This window comes from Cottoperca gobio, chromosome 8 (assembly GCF_900634415.1).
Source record: "Cottoperca gobio chromosome 8, fCotGob3.1, whole genome shotgun sequence".
NCBI classification, from domain to species: domain Eukaryota; kingdom Metazoa; phylum Chordata; class Actinopteri; order Perciformes; family Bovichtidae; genus Cottoperca; species Cottoperca gobio.
The window spans coordinates 20,935,529-20,958,388 of record NC_041362.1 but is presented as its reverse complement, the minus strand read 5'-3'; the positions used below and the strand labels follow the sequence as shown (position 1 = coordinate 20,958,388).

The 22,860-nt window shown below is 42.2% G+C and overlaps 1 protein-coding gene across 1 annotated transcript in view; it reads left to right on the top strand.

The window, feature by feature from the left end:
* hoxb3a (homeobox B3a) overlaps positions 1-22,860 on the top strand; it is a 43,758-nt gene that overhangs the window by 5,659 nt on the left and 15,239 nt on the right. The window contains exon 2 of the mRNA XM_029437151.1: positions 20,033-20,092. The gene's annotated coding sequence lies outside the window, so the exon portion shown is untranslated. The remainder of the gene's footprint in view (positions 1-20,032; positions 20,093-22,860) is intronic.

Genomic DNA, 22,860 nt, shown 5'->3' with positions numbered 1-22,860 from the left:
AAAGTACCTCTACCTTTTACTTATCACTATCATAATGACAAAGACACGTCGACTGCTGTATATATATATATATATATATATATATATATATATATATATATATGTACATTATGTGGACAGCACATGTTAATTCTTGGGAAGATTTGGATTTGGCAAATGTAGTCTCTCATCTTTGTCCAGATTATTCCACTCAAGACCAAACTATTCATGTTGACCGTGACTTTTCTTTTTATTCCCCATTTCAATTAATGTTAAACCATAGATTAAAAACCTTCACATGAGGAGGAGAGAGAAATGCCAAAACCACTACACTTATATATATTGCTACTTGAGTTGTGCCCATCTTGTCATATATTCATCATTCTTTATAGATATCTGTAGCACAGTGTTTATGACCAGCGTTAAAGACCACGTGTCAATTAACTCTACAGTTTATCCCTCCAGTAATGTAGGAGTGCATTTCCATTCCAGAATAAAGACAACCTCCCAAAAGCATGCGGCTAAATTGTGTTGTGCTGTTGGTTGTAAACTGGCGCCGGAAATCACTCAACTCAACTCAACGACTAACATAACAAGTGTGATTGTAAAAATGCAAAACATATGAAGTGTAATTGATCTATAACGAACTCAGCAGGCTCTCTCCCTGTGTGAAGTGATCCTGTCTGTCTGACAGTCCAGCAGTCCGCATGTCCTGCTCAAAGGACAGACAGACGGGTTTCGCAATATTAATTATGGATCCTGTGGGCTTCATAATAACAACAAACAGTATTAAACGGTGTTGTAAATGACTCCGTTGCTAGTGGTTACCGATGTGTGATCAACATTTCTAAAAGACAGAGCATGAAGAAGGCAGAGATCCACACGGCTCGGGAGACCGGCCGGGGATCGTCTCTGGTGCAATCCCAGACCGGGGGGGGGGGGGGGGGAAGACCTGTCGTCTCGTGCAGGAGAATATATTTCAAAAAACGGTTGTGCGCGTGCTGCCGTTTCGAGACAGATTTACGAGCCGCAGTAAAAGGCGAGATGTTGGGGATGTCTATCTAGATCAGTCTATACATAATAATAATAATAATAATAATAATAATAATAATAATAATAATAATAATAATAATAATAATAATAATAATAATAATAATAATAATAATAATAATAATAATAATAATAATAATAATAATAATCTCAAGAATAAAACTAAAAGTAATAATGCTAACAATACGTAGGTATCTCTTGTGATCTTATATGCAACCACTTAATCACGTCTTGGACATTTTAATTTTAGGGCCATTCTACATCTTAACAAAGAGACATTTTCAGTTTCTCTCTTTTTATTCAAAGCCCAGTTAATCATTAACGAGGAGGAAGAATCTACCTGTCTTAATCCATCACAGACCAAGAGACCCCCAAGATCTCAAAGAACTCCAACATCACATCAATTATTGCCTTTTACAATTATTCTGTCTAACTAATAAGTGTTGAAATAACTGTTTTAATAACCTGTATGTCATAGTTTAATGTCCTACATTCTATGCAAAATTGCATACTTTTCTGTAAATACGCTACATAAATTATTAGTAGTTTAGAGATAGCCTGTTTTTAATCATTTCTAATATTAAACTACTAAAATTCAAGCTATTTAATATATATATATATATATATATATATATATATATATATATATATATATATATATATATATATATATATATCCAAGTCCATCACCTCACAAAGACTTGCCTGTGTCTCTGTACTCACATATGGAGGTGGTCTACAGGCACTACATTGTTAAGCTTCAGCCTCACAGCACTGTAGTTGAAAGTATCTCCTTCTGGTTTACTGTACAACCCCCACCCGTCATATTTCGGATGTTTAGACTGTTGAAATGTGTGTGCGTGTGTCTGTGTGTGTGTGTGTGTGTGTGTGTGTGTGTGTGTGTGTGTGTGTGTGTGTGTGTGTGTGTGTGTGTGTGTGTTTGAATGCGGCTGTGCCAACATTACAGTGCCGATTCGTATTGCTGTTGTCAGGCCGGCCCAGGTCTCTGCTGCTACTTATCTTAGCTGTTGTTTCACACTGTGATTGCTATAATTTATGGCCGTCATTACAGACGCCATCATCACCACCGCAAATGTTTGATTTCAATCTTGTTGTGGGTAAAATCTGAGGGAATTGCCGCGGTGCTCGCAATACAAGTTTAAAGGACTATATGTGCGTTTTTAGTACATCAAAAAGGAGTCATAAATAAATGACAACTCAAATGTTTCCCTGAGAATTAGAACGACATGTGTTTCTGTTTTATTGATTATGTGTACGCCTTTGTCATGTTTTAGATTATATGTTTTGGAAAACTGGCCAGTTTAGTTTTTGCTCTGATCTCAATAGTTCTGGTGAATTGCATTTTAATAATAAACATGTTTCATGTGTCACTTCTTCTCTGGCCTTCCAGTTGTCTTGTGTATTTTCACCAGTGTGTACCTGCAGGATGGAGAGGCAGCGCGTGATTCAGAGATGCTCTCTGCTGTCTGGAGGCTGCAGCCCATTGTTTGACCTTGAAGTGTTTCTTGTTAGCTACTCAACAGCGAGGTTAGCCTATTTAGCATCCCAGCCTGAACACTTTTTAAGAGTCTGGAGCTCCATTGTTCTGCTAGAGGCGGCTCGAGCTCTGGAACCGGGAGACAGAGCGCCAAACGTTCTATTGTTGCTGCCCTGCGCGGCCTCGCGACAGGGGGTTTGTCTCTCCGATGTTTCTTCGCCTGTCCCTCCCTCACTCTCTCCTTCTTCCTCCTTAGTGTCCTTTCTTTCTCCCCGTGTCACCCTCTCCCTTTGTCTCCCTCTCTCTTTGTAACAGCTCTCTTCTCGGCTCGGTTCCGCGTGCTACCTGTCCGTTACTCTCCCTCTACATGTCTCCTTCTTCTAAATAAACTACAGCGCGTGCGGTAGCCACTCCAAACTTGTTAATGGAATAAAATAATGTGCGTGTTTGGACTATTTAGTCCAAATAAAATATTAAATTAAGATTGATCGTCTGTTTTAGGGATACATTTTAGGGATTTTATTTCTAGCTGCCCCACTCTCACATTTTGATACAAAACATTTATAATTATTTTTCATTCATTTCCAATTATTAAACAGTTTGGCAGTTTGTTTAAACGCACAAGCTTTAGTCTTTGTGGCTGTTGAGTATTTAGTCCAGCTCCGGGATGCGCTAACATGATACGACATAGAAACTCTGCTGTGATGCCCAACAGTCAGATAACATATGTTCGTGCTTTGCTCCGCCATCATCGAATATTTACAATTGCTGGATACATTGAAATATAAGACAGGGCAATTTAAGGAATCCCCTTGTTCTGCCGACTAACGGCTGCGCGAGGCAGAGATGACAGTGAGGAATAACGAAGAAAGAGTCTGAGGCGTGCAGTCATTTTTTAAAACGAACATAGTCGGTGACAATCATCTTTTATCGCTCTCTCTGTGCGTCTGTCACAGGCCCTGCTTTACCTCACAGTTTATAGCATACACACACACACACACACACACACACACACACACACACACACACACACACACACACACACACACACACACACACACACACACACACACACACCACCCATTGCCTGCCACTGAACAGGCTGGAAAGTGAACAGTTGTGTTCGTGCTGTTTTTAGTTCGTTTATAAGTCAGAGTCCTGCATCACACAGCACTTGTGCACGCCGGCACTGGTCCGGATGGGTCCCACGAACAGACAGGCGCACGGATACCCCCCGTCACCCCCGCCCCGACCAACACGTCACGTGATTCATTAAATAATTAATGCAGAGGTTGCAGAATAGATATGTATTCGTCAGGAACAGAGCGTTTAGACGTGGTGCTGCTCCAGTGTGTGTGTCTGACGTCGAAAATTCAACTGTCCTTTCAAAAAAATACAAGCCCCCCCTATAGCAGTGGAGAGAGGGGGAGAGAGAGGGGAAAAGAGAGAGAGAGAGAGGGGGGAGAAGAGGAGACACTGAGAAACGCCAACAGAGAGAGAGAGGAAGAGAAAAGAGAGAAGGAGGCTGCAATAAAACAAATTTGGACGGGTGTGCGTCTTGCGGGTCGTTGTGGACACCGTGAGTATTGCGGAAGGAAGGGGACTGCTGGGGGGAAAGCACACTTCTTCTTCCTCATCTTCTACGCCGCTGCGCCGAATCCCTCTCAGTGAATCATAGGCTATTTTAACATCGTGGTAAATATGCCCAAAAAATACCCATCTTTCGCCGTGTTTCCTCATCGTGCATGTTGCTGTCGTGTTGTTTACATATCACCCCCACCCATCATCATCAGCCATTGTTTATAGGTTGAAGCGGTGCAGCAAGGCAGCCTGCAGACCGGGGAGAGGGAGAAAGAGAGAGAGAGAGGGAGCAATGCAATGTTAGCCGATGGCTGTTTATATTTTAAGAAGCACTTGGATATTCTTCTCCATCTTTCTCCCATCACCCCCTGTCTTCCTCTACATCTCTCTCTATCTGCCTGACTCTCTGTCCATCCCTCTCTCTCGCTCTCTCTCCCTCTCCCTCTCCCTTCCTTTTTTTCCCAGCCAGCTACTTCTCTTGATTTATAGTGAGGCAGGGTGTCAGCGTGCGGCCGGGGCTGCCATTGTGTGTTTGTGAGGGAGTGCTGTTGTTTATGGTGCTGCCCGCAATAAATCATGTTTTCCTACGCTGTGGGAAGACGGTAGGGAAAAATGACGGTCGATGGACCGATGATACACCGGAACGAGGAAGAAGAAGAAGAAGAAGAAGAAGAAGAAGTGGAGGAAGAGATCCCACCACGGCCGCCGGCTCTGTTTTCACTGCCGTGCTCTCTTTCTCCTCATCTGCCTGCCTTCTCCTTCATGCCCTCACACACACACACACACACACACACACACGCACACACGCACACAAACATACCCTTACGCTTTTTTACACTTGATTATTACTACGGCTGTTTTCTTTTTTCTTGCTCAGTATGCCAGTGGCTGGCTGTAGCTCCGGGTCGTGAATTACTGCGGCGACCAATTAACGAGAGATTTGTTTGAATTTGGCACACCAGGCGCGCCTCCGCCGCCATGAAATCTCATAAAAAGGACCTGCCGGCCATGCAAATCTCATCTATCTATCTATCCAAGAAGTGTCAGTGGTGCTCAGCCAGAAGAGCCAAGTTGAAGATCTAAATGACGCCGGTTCGAGTTCATGGCTTCTCAAGCACAGTTAGCCTATAGGCCCGGGTTTTAGGTGAAAATCAGCCATCCAGGGAGAATCAACTTGGCTTTGGAAATTATATCAACTTCATTCATGCGACCAAAACTATCTGCGACATAATACATCTGCTGGTAATTGTATTTAGAGGAGGACAGAGTGTCTTCATGGTGTCCAGACTGTACACTCACTCTGAGTTCATTTTTGAGAAGTTGTCTCCTTCTCTCTCCAAGTAGTTTTTTTCAGTGTGTTTTCTTTGGATGCCTGCTGGAATGGAGTTGGGCGCCATTATTCATGTCAGCAGTCAGAGTCTCTGCCTTTGCTCAAGTCCTTCACTGTGAATCAGGCCTTCTTCTTCTCTTTAAATGTGGCGAGGAAAATGAGATGCACGACTGGAGGAATTTTAGTTCAATTTTTGCCCCATGTTAATATTCACATAGCCTGCTTCACACGTCCTGTTGTATTTCTTGCTCACATTCTTCCTGTGGAAAACCAAACGCAATGACTCAAGGAAACATTGTGAATTGGTTGTGGTACCATTTGTAGCCCTTCCCATTGCGAGTAGCAACTGGGTGAAGTGAGGGGGGTGGTATGGAGAAACGTAATTTCACCGGCTAAACTCATAACTCACTATAGTAGATGAGGCTTGCGTGGTGTTGTTTTGGTATGAAGCCAGCTGGTAAAATATGCAAAAGTGCAAAAAGTACAGGAGGAAGTCTTTAATAATAAATAATACATCACTTTATTACATACATAGCCTACATCATTAACTTACAATACTACAATATGTGTATTGATATTGTAATAATACTCATAATCATTTTAATAATGTATGCGTATTAACAAATGTAGTGATGCTCCAATGGATGGATGGATGAAATCCCTTTACAATTACATTTCAAGGGGCTGAACTCTCCCTGTCTCCCTGCTCGGCCATCACTACCAGTGTAAACCTTAGTGTAACCAAATTAGAGCAGCTCCGCGGCTTCCCATCACGTAGTGATGGCAGGAGCAGCGAGAGGCAGCGTTTTTCAAAATGTGTATTCCTGCTGCCCGCCGTCGTGTCAAAAACAATATCCCCCCTCATTTCTGTGGACGGAGAGGGAGAGAAAGGGGGAGACACGTGGGGATTTTTTCCACCTTTTTTCATAAATATTTAAATATTTTGATGTTATCTCGGCCTTGTGTCTGATTTGAGTGACAGGGAGACGTTTAAAATACATTTCAGGGTGCACGCTGCGGACAGACACACAGGAGAAAGGTTGTGAACATGGCCCTGCACTGAGGGAAAAGTTAAGAGGGAAACACACTTGACGTAAAAGCATTATCCAAAGCGCAAGTTTGTGACGCTGCTGCATTAAAACAGTCACACAGTGAAGGCAACGCGACAGCAGAGGCGGTTGGTTTATCTTATCTTATCCCAGGCATGTGTCCACTGTTAAGTGTGTTTTGTCTGGCAAGATAGTTCCAGATCAAACCCAGCTGAAATAGTTCAAATATTTGAAACGGTGTTGAGAAATGATATCACTCCCTGTCTGACATCCATTATAGCTGCTGCTGCTGTCCAAGCTGCAGGAGGGGGATTTCAACTCCCGAGGCCTCGCTGCACTCGCTAAATACATGTCTGCACGCTGCTGCTGTAACCTACTATAATTCATAACCCAGATGTGAAACGGCACGTTTGTTACCTCACTATGGAAAAAACACAGATATATGGCGTGAATGTGTCACTGCGCTGTGTCTTCACACAATCGGTGGTTTAGTGTGACGCCACAAACATTTGAGGCTGAAATGAATGTTTACACCGAACCTGCTGCAGGACAAAGGCAGCACTCTCCGCTCATTGTGACATGAGGAGAATAAAGCAGGCAGCTGCAAATGTTAAGACAGGTAGCTTGTTTTGGTGTATGGCAAAACATTTCAAGTGTAGTTTTGTTGAAGCTGAAGCGGAGTCGTTACATTGAAGCGACTAGCGACGTAGTTTTTATTTTATTTTTATTTTTAAAATCTCATCGTCTCCACTTCTCACGGCTTTAACGCCATGCTCATTTAACAATATGTAGGATCATTTTGTGTGCATGCGAGGGAGTAACAGACAGAGTCTTTATCCCAGATGTATCTTATTGTTCGCTGCGGATCCCCGCGGACAGCAGCAGCTCGGAGTAAAGCGTCTTCTGAATCTTAACGGAAGAGCTTTCGGCAGGGGCTCTACGATCAGTCTGTGGCGCGTTACTGTTCGCACAGGCTGAAACAAAAGGCTGATACAAACAAAAATGGACCTATCTGTTTGTAACACCGTGGTGAGGCATCCTTTTACTGCATATGGCCAAAGACAAGGTCGGTGCAGACCCACGCGTCTGACAGACACGCACGAAGGCAGCAGACAAGACTTCACACAAGGCACATCTTCCCACTCACCACTGGGACTGGCAGCCATATTGTCTTCTCCTCTGTTCTTTTCCCACGCAAGATATGTCTGAATGCGCCGAGCGACAGCTACATGGGGAAAATGTCTCAGACAATGCATTTTAACTCAGATAGATAGATATAACTTTATTTATCCCGAGGGGAACTGTAGATCCATAAAAACATCGCCCAATTTTAAAACTTGCTTAACAGAAAAACAGAATATAAAATGTCATTCGAGAAGAGCGAGCCATTTAATAACTTTAAAACAGCACACTGGCGTTTGGTAATGACTATGGCTTCATTTAAACCTCCAAGAATGTAAACCCGTGTTGACCTACACTTTATATTTATGGAGACAATGTTATGTAAAATATAAATATATTTTAAAAATATATGTAAACTGTTTGTTGTAAACTTTCCAGCTAATATTCCAGCCATGCAAAGCGCTGTAAAAAAAGAACATAAATACATCCACCGAGCAAACATCACAGGGAACATATTCCATATCCACAAAACGGGTGTTTATTGCTCCAATCTGCCCTCAGCTACAAAACTCCGCAGTTAATTTAGGGTTATACCTATACTGGTAGCTTTTATCTCTGAATTTAAGTGAAAAGCAAACATCCTTGGAGAAATGAAAGCAGTTCTGTTTTGAAAATAGGAATGGAGCAGAGATTCTTCAAAAACAGTCAAACATAAATCTGAGGACCGCTCTGCCTCATAAATCTGCAGCCGCTGGACGTTAACGAGCGAAAGATTTAAGTGTGGAGGAAATAATCTTAACAAAACACGTAAATGTCTTTAAATGTGTGTAAATCAACCCTAACAAGGGCCACATTTTAGGAATATAATGCTTTGATTTATTATCATAAAAATAATCGATTTCCTCAAATAAAAATATAAGTGTATCAATAATAATAACAATAATAACAACAACAATAATAATAATAATAATAATAATAATGATAATAATAATAATAATAATAATAATAATAATAATAATAATAATAATAATACTAATAATAATTAATATTGTTTAGCTATGGCATTAACTGCATTATCTCATAGAGGCTGCAGATATCCAGTCTCGTGCTCCATGCGCCAGGTACTTCCGGGGCTATTCCTCGCGCGGAGATGATTACCCGTTCGGAAATAAATCAATAAGAAGCCTCACACAAATTTATAATCGTCTGCGCGAAGGCAGTGATTCAAAGCGCGTGAAAAATGAGCGGCTGAAACTGTATCCAGAGCCCGCGAGCTTTTTCACTTCAACCGGCCGGAGAGCAGCATGCACGAGAGCGATAAGAGACCGAGCTGCTGAGCCGGAAATGTTTCCACGAGGAGGAGCCCAGGCGCGAGCCTTTCCCCTCTCCGTTCTCTTTCTTTTATCAGTGCGGCTACGAACTAAAAATAACGGCTTTGCCTTGGTGTAATTGAACTTCTTTCTCTCCTTCTCTCCCTCTCTCTCTCTTTCTACTCCTCTCTCTCCCTCTCTCTCTGTATGTGTGTGGCAGTGAAGGCATGTCTATACGCGTGGGCAGATAACACAAATACACACAGACAGGGGAGGGAGAGGCAGAGAGATGGAGAGAGCAAAGATTAATTTAATGTCTAAATTTTACCTGTGAATAACGGCCAATACCAGCGAGACAGATGCGCTCAACAAAGTTCACAATCAAATAATTACAAGCCAGTAACATGTCCAAAAATACCTTAAGATCAGTTCTCTGTGTCAGGCTCACCAGATGCATTTGGCTGTTTTAATTAGTTTAGTCAAAGCTGCATATAATGTCATATTCCAACAATTCTTTCCAATGGTATACTTCCAGAGAATGCCACATAATAACAGTTCCGGGACATCCGTGTGGTTAAGCTTTTGGTCATCGTGTGGGAAGGTTGCCTTTGGTTTACAGAAATGGTTAGGGCAATTTCATTCATTTCTAAATATGAAATTGAAAGTTAAAACCTCTTTGGTTTACTTTGCTTCTGTTCAGATTACTTCATGTGTTTCACCATGTTGTCCTCACATATTGTATGGATAAACTGTGGATGCCGTTATACGGTTGTGACTGTAATCAGCCCATATTGGACAGGCCTGCGCTAAACTCATTGGATGTGTAAACATGCTGAACACGGTCGCGCAGGTCAAATCACAGCGGAATGTCTGCTCTTCCTCTGGGCTCTCAGCCTCTTCTCCCTCTTCCTCTCCTCTGATCGCTCTCAGTTTGACGCCATGTAATACCCAACATCTGGCCCTCGCGCAGGCAGGATGGACAGGCAGGTCACGCTGAACCGCGATAACCCCCCGGGTGCACCCGAACCAGATTACCCTATTGGACGGGAACAAGAACCCGAACCCCCCCCCCCCCCCAACTCCATAGGTTCTAGCTGTCAGTCCATGGCCTGGTTCAGGCACACTTCAGGGTGTCAATCCGCCTACCCCTCACCAGCAAGGCTGGGCTGAACGAACTAGCCAGAGGTCCGAGCAGGGAGAGGTGGGCAGTAAGCAGTGCAGGGGGAGAACCAGCTTATGATTGTCTTCAGTGTTCATGTTCAGTGAAGCCATTCAAATGTGAACGAAGGGAACTTTTGATTATTTCAGAGACAAATCTAGAATAGTTTGGTATGCAGGGGTTACAGGTCAGCAAGACAGGCTAACAGCAACTAGGTAGCAAAGCCACAACAAAACAACGACAGTGTTTGTTTGATAAGTTCATCAAAAGATAGCAGCCGTCAGACAGGACGGGGGGAACCTGAAGAAGAAGAGACTGGCGCGTGCAGGACTCTGCTCATCTCTTTTGGTGAACCAAGAGAGAAGAGGATAAAGAATAGGAGATACATAGGCTGAGAGAGGTAGAGTCAGAGGAGGGGAGCCCGGGGAATACGGCGTCACGCTCAATACAGGAAAGCTCTGGCAGAGGAAACGGCTCGTTCAGCATCTGTGGGCCCAGCGGAGCTCGCGCTGGACCCCAAAGTCTCGTGCCGGTGGGCAGTGTAGGATAAGGCTTCAGGGAAAGAAAAGCACGAGCCCTGACCGTGGTGCTGGCCAAGCACGCACCGGCCTGCTACACGGGGAATTTTGCAGCACATGCGGAGGGGGGGGTGAGCGCGCGCACGCGGTGTGTTTTTTAGGGTAAAGTAGCACCGCGAGCCCCAGACCGAGCAGTCCCCGACAGCTTGTGTGCTGTAGGTAGGCTTTGATTGTTGGAGATTTATGAAGGAGCCGGCTCAAGATTTATGGCTTTTCCTCAGACCGGACATGCAAAACGCTTTACGTTGTTAGAGGCGTCCTGATGGATACACCGGCATTATAACAGCAAGCAACAGTGCGCTTTTAACACCGTGCTTAACTGGCATGCATGCTGTTTTAGTACCATTTTGGACTGGAACACACGACAGAAAAAAAGCCAAACTGTCTGACTGCCCGTAATTACGCATATGCAGTCATTAAAAAGTAGGCTACGTCCAAGGTTTTCCAAGAAGGTCTTCTCTGGTCTTCTTTACTCTGTCCGGTGTCTCCACCCGTGTCCAAAAACATACTGCTTTCAGGGGGAAAACACAGCAGCAGGAGAGGATCCAGGAGGAGAGACGCCGAGAGAGAGCAGGTAAGCTCTGTCGGGATGCTTCTCGCTCAGTGTCCCGGTGTGTGTTCCCAAGGCGTCCCCATCCCACGCGCTCCGCAGCTCGACATGTCATTAATTATCTGTTGTGTGACCATGGTCTCTGTCGAACTCGCACAGGCATCCGCGGGGTGTGCCCGCGTGCAAGATCTATTGCTAGCCAAAAGCTTATTTTGTGTGTGTGTGTGTGTGTGTGTGTGTGTGTGTGTGTGTGTGTGTGTGTGTGTGTGTGTGTGTGTGTGCTGAAGACAGATGCCTCAGAATAGGTAACAGAAAATAGCGCCTTCCCATGTTGTCCCTCTCTCTCTCTCTCTCTCTCTCTCTCTCTCTCTCTCTCTCTCTCTCTCTCTCTCTCTCTCGCTCTCTCTCTCTCTCCCCTTCTCGTCATTGTAAAAGAAGTTTAGTTGCAGCATGAAGTGCAGTTTGGACAGAGAGATGCGCGTCTGGTAAGTGCGTGTGCGCGTGACACAGGGAGAATGAGTCGCAGTGAATGGACCTGACGGCTAGGTGTAAAGAAAGAAGATGCATGTTAGCCACGCTGTGATTTATGATAGTGTGAAAAGATTGCTTACTCAAGAAGCCGCCCCCCTCTCTCTCCCTCTTTCTTCCCCTCTCTCTTACAACCCCCCGCCCCCCCCACCTACACACACACACACACACACACCACCCTCCCAACACACAAGAAATCCACAAATGGTCCTTTAAAAACAGAATTCTCCTCTGATCTAAGCAAATGCAGGCAAAGTGGTTGTAAACACATTTATAATTACAAGTACAAACATTTCAGTTTGAAAAAATGGGCGATATAAAACTAACATATTCAGTATAGGATTCTAATCTAATTATTCTCTGGCTGTAAATGGTATTTATGTCAATAACAATACAAACAATATATGCATACAGAAATATAATTTTTACCAATGAGCCATGAAGCCTTACTTCTGTTGATTCCTTTGCTGTGAGGGGATAAGGTTTCACGATTCAAAAAGGACTTCATTTAATTGTTTAGTCTTGTCTTTATGTACTGAACTGTACTGCAAAATAAAAACAAAGCGCAGCTACACTGGCCTTCACATTAGATTTAAGTACAATTAAAGGTCCAGTAATAGAGCATCAGTCCGCACCATCACTGAGCTGTCCCACAAAATGACTTGATACCATTTGAAGTATGTGAGACATAAGGAGCTGCATCCAAATGTATTATAACATATCATTTAAAGTTATATTTGTTTTCAATACAAGTGTATTGCATTCACACATACTGAGGCCATGAATCCTAGATGAAGCTTCCAGAGATAAGAAGTGTTTTGTGACACATTACTAACCTGTTGCCTTATGGTTATAATACGTGATTATCATCAACGATGGGACTTTCTTTAGTCTATTTTGATTTTCATTGTAAATTTAAATTTAAAATAAAATTGCTTTTGAAATACTAGACAATCTCAAGTCTTCGGGGCATCTAAAAAGCATTCTGAAATAATCTGAACTGAAATAATCTCATGAACTGTTTGTACTGTTTACCAATTATGTCTAACCAGCATTAAGACCATAACCAGTGTTCAGGAGCCGCTGGGAACAGCTGCTTTATGTGTGCGTCATATCAACCAGTCGTTGGACAGCTCCTCTGGAAGCTTGCTTGACCTTGGTGGTTTTTGCTCACTTCCGGGCATAGAGACTTTAAAGTCATGAAAAACCCACAGCGACTCCAACACAGCTGTGATTTAATTGATTTTTTCATACATCACTGACAAACTATGGGCAAAACACCGATCAGAGTAAAATAGTGGGGGCAAGCACGCCTAACACTGTCACACTGTATAAAGGCTGACAGGTCTGGCCCAGATCCATACAGCCGCTTTCTCCTGCTGTAACAGGCTTAATAGCAGGCCTATCTGCTGCTGGGCCAAGTGGCCTGATTATATTACAATCACTGGCTTCTTTTTCTGATCCATGTGTCATAAGAGGAGCATGTTGTTAGGAAATGGATACAGGCCTGTTGTACTGGTGGAGGTTATTCAACACTCAGCCTAATAAGGCCTCAAAGATATATAACAACAACTTCAGTGAATCCATTTTTAAGGCATTGCCAAACCACAAGTAAGGCTTACAGAGGTCACCCAAATATCCTGCTGTAATTCTGGAGAACACAGAGCAAGCTAGTGGGACTGAGCCTAGGCCTGCAGCGGATACAGCATGAGCAACGTCTCACTGTGTGTAATACTATCTGAGAGTTAAACATTGGTCCTCCACAGGAACCCTACAGAGCTCCTGTAAAACACACACGTAAACCCTTCAAAGCACTTTTAGGTCAGAAATATAGAAATTGGTTAATTGTCTGAACAGAAAATGCTGATGCGGTCTAAGCTTTGAAAGCAATATAATATTTAAATACAGTTTAAACTTTATTTTAACATCAGAGCTCAGCTAGAAATAAAACATGCTCTCTGTATACCTTTCCTTTTGGAATATCTACCTCTCTTAGCTCTCTCTCTCTCTCTCTCTCAAACACACACACACACACACACACACACACACACACACACACACACACACACACACACACACACACACACACACACACACACACACAAACAGCCACATCCATCCCTGTTCTTCCAGTGCCTGACAGACTTGGTGAGCTTGGCACTTTTCATGGCCCAGGAGCAGAAAGGGCAATTAGACCCTGGACTCCCCCTCCCTCTAAACCCTCAAATACACTCTCTGTCTCTGTCTCTCTCTCTCTCTCTCTCTCTCTCTCTCTCTCTCTCTCTCTCTCTCTCTCTCTCTCTCTCTCTCTCTCTCTCTCTCTCTCTCTCATTCTGTCTCATTCTGTCTCCTGGCGTCAGGCTTTTCTTTGAATTGGAGGTTAAAGATTAGCATCTCTGATAAAGATTAACTCTCTGTCAAAGGAAGGCGCTGAAGGCATGAGTTTCTGGTTCAGGACTGTTAGTGTCACAGGGGCAAGCTCTTGAGATGGGCGACCCTGCCTGCAGCAAGAGAGGAGGGTAGACATTGGGCTAACATGTTGGTTTAATGAATAAGATAAGGTAAAATATAAGACAAGATAACATAAATGTAATGCAACATTGTTGTGTTAAGCTTTGGTTAAGTGGTTTTGTTTAAGATTATGTCATAAAGCTAAATTCACTTAATGTAAAATGGCTTGGTGGACCCACAAATAAGATTAAGAAGAAATAAGATTCATGAAAATAAGCAGATTTCTTTTTCCATCTGAATATGGTTAGTTTTTGTGCAAATGACTCACAAAGATTATACACATGAATGAAGCCAAATTACATATTCAGCTTCCAAGTCACTCGGCCCAAATAAACATGAAGCGTAACGGAAATACATGAAACTCAGAGTTTGGTTATTTAAAATATTACACAATAATGTAAATATGCTGAGTATAAACTGCCTGCAAACTACTCGAGTAAACATTATGTTACTAGATCCCAAAAGGAGGCTGTGCACATGAGAGGAAAGAGAATCTCACTTTATTGATTCACACTGACTTACACTGTGTGTTAAGTGTGACCCTTTACACTGAATTTAGGAACACAATTAGATGCAAAATTTACATGCAATTGAAATATAATGTTTTTGTTGGAGTCTAAGTTCAGCGCCGATTGTTCATGTTCTCTGTAAACTGAGACTGTGAACTGGAAACAGAATCGGGCGTGTTTTACGGAAGCATGTGGCCTAAACACGATTCAAATAGGTCTTTTGTATTGGAGGAGCATAATGCCTCGGTTATGTGATGTCTGCAGCCACGAGCAACACAGTTAATAAGTAGAAGATTTGTTCAGATTTCACAAGCTGAATGAAAAGAATGTGTTCACCAAAATAAGAGGATTTATATCTTAACAGCAGACAATGCCATTTCCTCTAACATGCTTTGATTCAGAGCCATAGACTGCTCGTGAAATGAAGACCTACAATGTGTCCTTAAAGTGTTTCTCATGAGTACATATGGGTTCATTCATACTTTACAATGTTAAACGCATAATCAATCAAAATGATAGTAAAAGTTTGGTGGCATAGTGAAGTAGCGAGGGATCATGGGAATTGTTGTATTCACCAGTATTGGCCTCATGTCAGTCAGCTTCTCCCGTTAGGATCCTTCAGTGTTCCTGGTTCAGCAGCAGAATCCTCCACAGAGCTCTGCTCTCCTCTGATTCAAGGGTTAAACATCAGAGTTCCTCCTGCACGCTGTTCGGCTGCCGCTAACGTCCGAGGACTAAAATCCTTCATCTGGTTCAAATATAGAGTTAATAAGCACCAAGATGTAAAAAGTGTCTTAAAAGTGGATACAAAGTCAGTTTATGAAGCTAAAAGGAAGTTGACACCATGACAGGAGAGAGGAACGTTAGCTTCAGGAACATTACACAGTTCTCTGAAATATTTGTGATAATGTGAGTACACAACTCAACTACATAGGTCTAGTCGGCTTTTAAGCATTTTAATGCGGTAAAGTTACATATTATACCTTTAAGAATGAATAGATATGACTGTGTTATGGTTGACACATTTCAAAGTTACTAAGTTGTCAGTACAGAGAAGTTGTTTGATTCTAAGCTTGTGGCTTAATTCTCTTGTATTTGATTGATTCGATATGTACAAGCAGACTAACTGCTAAGTGAGCATAGATGAGTGTCTCTACCCCTCTGAGACCCTCACTTTAACTACACATGCTGGAAACAGAGGAACATGTATGCTGTCTCTCCCTCTCAGTTTCTCTCAGCGGTGCATATGTGCTCTCGGAAAAACGGTGTTGAAACTTGTTTGTCATTCGCCCAGAGCAGGAGGGAGGAGATGACATGTGTTGCAGTACAGGTTTGTCGTCGCTTGCCCACTTGGTGGGGGTGTCTGGTGGTGTTGGTGATGAGGCTCATGGCCGTTCAACCTCATTACACTTCAAGGAAAGCTTCAAATGGACGTGATGAAAAATGTATGGATGGATATTGACTGATCTTTGGGGAAGGTAATTGTGATGACAATGGGTGCTGTGGGGGCCCAAAAAGGTCAACATTTCTAAACTGAATTCAGCAAGTCACAAGTCCTATTTCCTTTTTTCTGTTTCCTTAGTTGGTGTTTGTTAAGTCAGCGTGTTTACCTTTCAGCGTGAAGATAATGTTTCAATGTTTGTCAAGCGTTGGTAAGTCAAAGGAGCACTTATTGTAAAATGTACTGGTGGAGAAAAAGCTGCAGGGGAAACATAGAATGATTGTGAATGTCCCACATGAAATGTAAAAGTGTCATGTCAGACTACATGTGTGTTTACAATGTGAGCATGTGTGAACCAACATGTGTCCAAAAAAAGCATATGTGCTCTAAATTGACAGGTTTTCTTATTAGGCTTTTTTTTGTGAGACTGAAACAGGGAATTGAGGTTCTGGGAAAAAGAAACGTGATTCTAACCACGCAGATCATTTGAGGAGAATGTAAGCGGCCAGGAGCCCACTGACATTGCAGTAAATGACGTCAAATCCAGAAATTGGATACACATGGGGGGATGTGTCCAACAGACAGATTGAGGTCAGAGCATTCTAAAGTTATTATTATTATTATTATTATTATTATTATTTACTTGTTGTTGCTGCAACTCACTCCTGAGATTCAGCTTAGTGTACGAATGCTTCTTGGCTACATAAATGAATTGAAGAAATTCGGTAAGATTTAACATCCAAAAAATGGCCGACAGTTAATGACTGACTAATGGAGCTCTGACAGTTGGTTCTGTAACATAAAACAATGCATTTAAGTCAGGCAGAAACTATTCCAACGGTTGTTAATCATGACAGAAACAAAGTTAATAAGCTGCAATTGTTACATGCAAACATATGTTTAGGATAATAATCTCACATTACAATTAACAGGTCAATATGCTTTTGTATTGGAGTTGATAGAGATGACTGAAAGGGCCTGCCGTTTTATTTTTTAGCCCTCTTGTTATCAGTTTCACACCAACAGCAACAACATGAATCCTAATAGTTTATATAAAGTTAAATGTATCTTCTGTAAATCCTGTCTAAATTAAAAGGACACAGCTTTATGGATTAAAGCATAACATAGAACATGAACATTTTGAAATCATGAAATGATTTTGCAACACTTCGACTGTGGATTGATCATTAAAGAACTGATCTATTGCTATTGCACGTCGTCAAAAGTCACTTTTGGAACGGTGTGCTCCAATTTATCACAGTGTGAGTGCTCCAATGGGGGCTTGTAGCTCCTGTGTTACTGAAGCACCACAAGATACTTTTTACCACATTTGTAAAATAAATAACAGCCCTGATACAAATATCCTGAAAGCTCGGAACTTGTGTAGATATGTTTGTTTGTTTGTGTGTGTGTGTGTGTGTGTGTGTGTGTGTGTGTGTGTGTGTGTGTGTGTGTGTGTGTGTGTGTGTGTGTGTGTGTGTGTGCTAAGATTAGTAGAAATTCTAAAAGGAAAGCTTTGCAGAGAGCACGTTTTATTGTGTAGCTGTTCAAATCACTTTAGAAGCAGGAAGTTAAGCTCCAGTATTCCTGGAAAATAGGGGGGATTGGTGTGTGTGTGTGTGTGTGTGTGTGTGTGTGTGTGTGTGTGTGTGTGTGTGTGTGTTGTGTGTGTGTGTTTGTGTGTGATGCAGGCCGGTGACAGCACCACCAGGCCAGACGGAGATAAGAGCAGGGAGTAGTGATAACGTGTGTTCAGGTCATGTGATACTTTAAAATGAAGCTGCAGTAGTGAGGAGCAACATCACCCATCAACATATATGTGTTTCAGACCGATTATTAAGTCCTAATATCTCAATATATCTGCACATACTCTAGATCCAGTCTCACAGGGTGCTTTAATTGAAAACAATATACTTTGATACTGTGTTGTTCCATCAACCCATTCACGTCCCGGGAGTGTGAACCTGCTGTTCACTCACTTAATATGCATTCGGTTCATTTATGCACCGACACACTCTTTGTTGCTTCCACTTATGTTGCTGCAGATTCTGCCGTTATTTTATTCCTAAAACAACAACAACCATCTACATAGTTTTATTTAGATTCAGGATCCTGATCCATGTGAAAGTCCCCCTCTCTCTCTCAGCCTACTCTTCCTCTCAAAATGTGGCTCATCAGCTGTTCTGGGCCTCTGGAGGCGGCCTCCTCCCTTTGTCTCGGCCTATAGGCTAGCTGGCTAAGCTAGTCGGCCCCTGCATCACTTTCTGGGCAACTTTAGACTAGTCCACTCCTGCTCCGTAGCTCAAAGTTCCGACTGACCCGCGGGGCTGAGGGGGACACAGGGAGGAAACCCCGGCTGGTGCTGCGATGGGGATGGACGGCAGCCAGAGCTATGCGTGAGTGCATGCACGGAAACAATAAATAACTTTATTGTAGCAGGAGTAGTGGTAGTGGAGGTGGTGATGGTGGTGTAGGCTGGTACGGGGAGGTCGGGGATCCTTGCTTTTGATTTATGTGTTTGGGGGAAGCTGTCAGGAGCAGAAACAGAGGCAGTGTGGGACAGAGATTTTATTCCACCACTTTATTAAAATGTTTCCGCCACTATGCAACAACACGGACAGCGCGTTTCATCCTGCACTCGTGGATGCTATTATACAATTATACAATTCACCTTTAGACGATGTTTACAGCAGTGTGCAGCAGTGGAGCAGTAGAATAGTGGAGCAGTGGAATGGATGTATATCTACCTCTCAGTGTCGGTCCGGCCGGGATGCGTGTTCCGGCTCTGGGTGCTCAAACCCACATGAGGATAACCGGGCAATAGCACTGTTTTCTGGGATGTGTGCTTTCTCTCTGAAACATGCTGAAGTTATTTATGGGCTGCATGGATGCAGAGTCGCTGGGAAACAGCTGTTCGCCTTATGGGGCCGCTTCTCCTTTTCGCTTGCTTCCCATTTTTTTTGCTTGTCGGGCCGTTTGGTGTTTGGCAACATTTCGGACGCTTTTACAAGTCATCCTTAACTGTGATTGTTATGGATTATCTCAGCATTAATGCACAGAGTGTATACGTGTTAACTTTAAGGGTTTCACACTGGACTTTAAATTACATTTCTTATGATTATTGGCATTCAAAATAATGAGAATCAGGATTTAGACGCATCCCATGCGTGTTGTTCGATTGTAGTCCAATTATTTTCCGCCGTTTGTGCTCGGCTTATTAATGCATCAATTGATGTGTTACGCTTCTCACAACAGGTTGCAGGTATTAGTCTAATTCTATAAGATAATTAAAGTGTGAATAAGCAGCCTATTTTCTATTTTAATTACTTTATTTTTTATTTTTAGGGTTATCGAACACGTCGTTTAACTATTACTTGTATTACTCCATGAGCTGATTCCACAATATTGATTAAATTGATTTATGTATAATTTTCGAAGATTTCGATTCTTTCTATTTCTCCATTCCGACTTTCATCTGGATTACTCATTACAAGTCTCCTTGTTAATTGTTAAAGACTTTCCTAAAAGCAGATAGTCCACCGTGTTTTAAACAAGGGGAAACATGGTGAATATAAAATGATGTAATATGATAACCAGAATCAATAATATGTCAAATCACTCCTCCCAGACTTCAGTCCTCTCTTTGCTCTTATTGCTTTTACCAGGGATAATTTAGGTCAGCAGTCCCTGTCAGCAGTTGATCGTGTCCCGGCCGTTCATTACACTACAGGTCTGCGCTCTGTGTCAGATTTTAGCAAGACCTTTTGATTGCATCTCTCTATTTCTTTCTATCTTCCCCCCTCCCTCTATCTCCCCCTTTCCCTCTGCAATTCTTAGGATATTTCTGGAATCCGTTTCCTGCCTTCAAAACATCAGAAAATAAAAGGAAATCTTTCGGTGAGTGCTTCTGATTTACTTTATTTATTTTGTGATGCTATGCAACGTCAGAAACATGTTGTATTAAGTAAGTGCATCTGTAGTGTAATTGTTATTACAACGTGGAGAATGTGACACTCTTGCAATGCCCGTGTCTAAATGCTTAATTAATTAAATGCATAGAAAATTAAAAAGTGTGGACGGTGATTTAATTTTTTTATTAATAATAAAAAAAGAGACTGATTTCACCGTAGGCTAAAATATTAATGCTCTTTATGACAACCCCCTGCCATGTGTTACACTTTTGTCATTCACGTAGTATTGTTATTATTATTTCACAATTATTATCATTATTATGTCTACTTTTACACTTCGAGGTCATGATGTTGGAATTCACCGTTAACAAAAACAGTGAGGACAAACTGTTAACGCAGATCAATGCATGTGCAAAGTGAAGACGTTGATGGTTATGTTACATTAATAGGGGATATACTTCATATCATTTGTTTTCTACAAACTGAATTTGTAGAGAGGTGCAGCTGAATACATGCAAAATGTGTATGTGTGTGTGTGTGTGTGTGTGTGTGTGTGTGTGTGTGTGTGTGTGTGTGTGTGTGTGTGTGTGTGTGTGTGTGTGTGTGTGTGTGTGTGAGTGTGATTGGTGTAATATCATGTAATGACACGTGCTAATATAATAAAATCCAGAGGTGTGAAGGGCAGTGTGATGACCGCGGGTTACAGCCGCATCAGGAGACATACCAGGGTCACTTCATCATGTGATACGACAGATATTAAAACAGCACTTTAATGACTCTAGTGCTAACACTCCCGGTAATAACAGTAATGAAACTAAGAACAGCGTAAAACAGGTCACAGTTGCAGAAAAGCCCACGGCTATTTCCATTCACACGACACAAACGTCACAAAAATTATTCATCCATCATTTGTGTTGAATATTTTAGCATTGGCATGTACAGCAACACAGCGTTTCGACACAGTTAACTGTGTAAAATAGGTCTATTATTTAAAATCCCGTAGTAGTAGGACATTCCTTTGTGTCATCCTCCGTGGCCTATATGCCTGAAGTCCTGAGGGGGGAAAGAAACAAAATGGAAATAGGATTTCCATGGCTCTGCAAAGCAAAGAGTTTCAGTTGTGAAACCCAATATCCGTGACTCAATCCCAAACACGGAGCCGTCGATGCGCGTCTGCCATCCAAGGAAAATAAAGACCTGCCATCCTTTACAAGCGCCGGCGTGCTTTTACAAGTCAACACATACATGTAATCCGCTCTGCTTATTTCTCCACATGCACGTCTCTTCCCACACTGTTGCTCAGTGGGAGAAAAAAAAAGAAACTCAGAGACAATAAAATAGCTGATTAGTGGTTTGGTTAATGAGTAATGAGGTTTTTCAGCGACAGTTAGCAGATCCTTCTGTCCTCACAAACGATGGTTTGAAGGAAAAGTTGCAGACAGACACATTTCCGGCTCCCACCTTCCACCTACACGGAGCTCATCCTCTCTTTTCAGCAGCCCACAGCGAATGCTATCTGTTTTAAAGTTGGGATGTTTACACACATACACGTACACACACTCACACACACACACACACACACACACACACACACACACACACACACACACACACACACACAGACGCTGCTGGGTGCGAGAAACCTCATAAATCTTACGTAGCCATAAACGACAGGGTAGCGTCCTGAATAATAAAAATAGAGGGAAGTGGGAGAGGGAGCTCTAGAGACATCGAGAGAGAGAGAGAGAGAGAGAGAGAGAGAGAGAGAGAGAGAGAGAGAGAGAGAGAGAGAGAGAGAGAGAGAGAGTGTGTGTGTGTGTGTGTGTGTGTGTGTGTGTGTGTGCAGGGAGGTATGAAAACATAGTAAGACACCTTTATATTTTCATTTCTATTTTGGTATCACCTCTCTGTCTCTTTCCTTCTGGGTTTTCTTGTCACTCTTTTTCCTACCTCACCTCTTTCTCCAGTTGTTGTCGCACTTCGCTGCTGTCTTCCTCCCCTGTGTCTAAACACAAAACACCGACTCTCATATTTTCTCCCTTTATAAAGACCTTGAAGTGCATATAGAATTTAAAGTTTCCCTTTGCAGCCATGCAGTGGCTCTTTATGTCATGCATATTACCTTTACCTTTTTATGGATTAGTTACATAGTTTCTGCCTGTAGTCTCCTCACTTTCACTATGGCCTCATTGTCTTCTTTATTTATTAGCAGCAGGGGAAGACAAGGTGTTGAAACCTTAACAATACAGATTATATACCTACTATCTACAGGGAGACATGGAATGAGCTGCAGGACGGGCTCTAATTAAAAAAACATTTCCAGAAAAAGTAGGAAGAGAGGGAAAACAGTCAACAGTCTTTACATTACCTGTAAAAATGTCACCAAATAATATCTAATTAATTCGCCAATTTGCCACAAACAGGTGACTGATAAGTGACACATATAGCAAACATGTACTCTACATATCTTCACTCTCTGAATTGTTTGGTGAAGAGATAGCTATTAAGTAAATATGAAACCATTAGGAATATATTTGATGTTTACGCCTTAACATTACCATCCAGCTGAGAAGGCATTGTGAGATAAGAGCTCAATGCTGCTATCAGCTGTTTGCTTAAACCTCTTTAGTTTGGCAAACTCTGTAACATGTTCTCAATGATGTTCAGAGGAGCTTGTTCACATATTTATCTGTTAGACTGTGTTAGTTTATATTTTGCTTTTTTCATATGTTGGATTATGAGCATAGTTGGTTC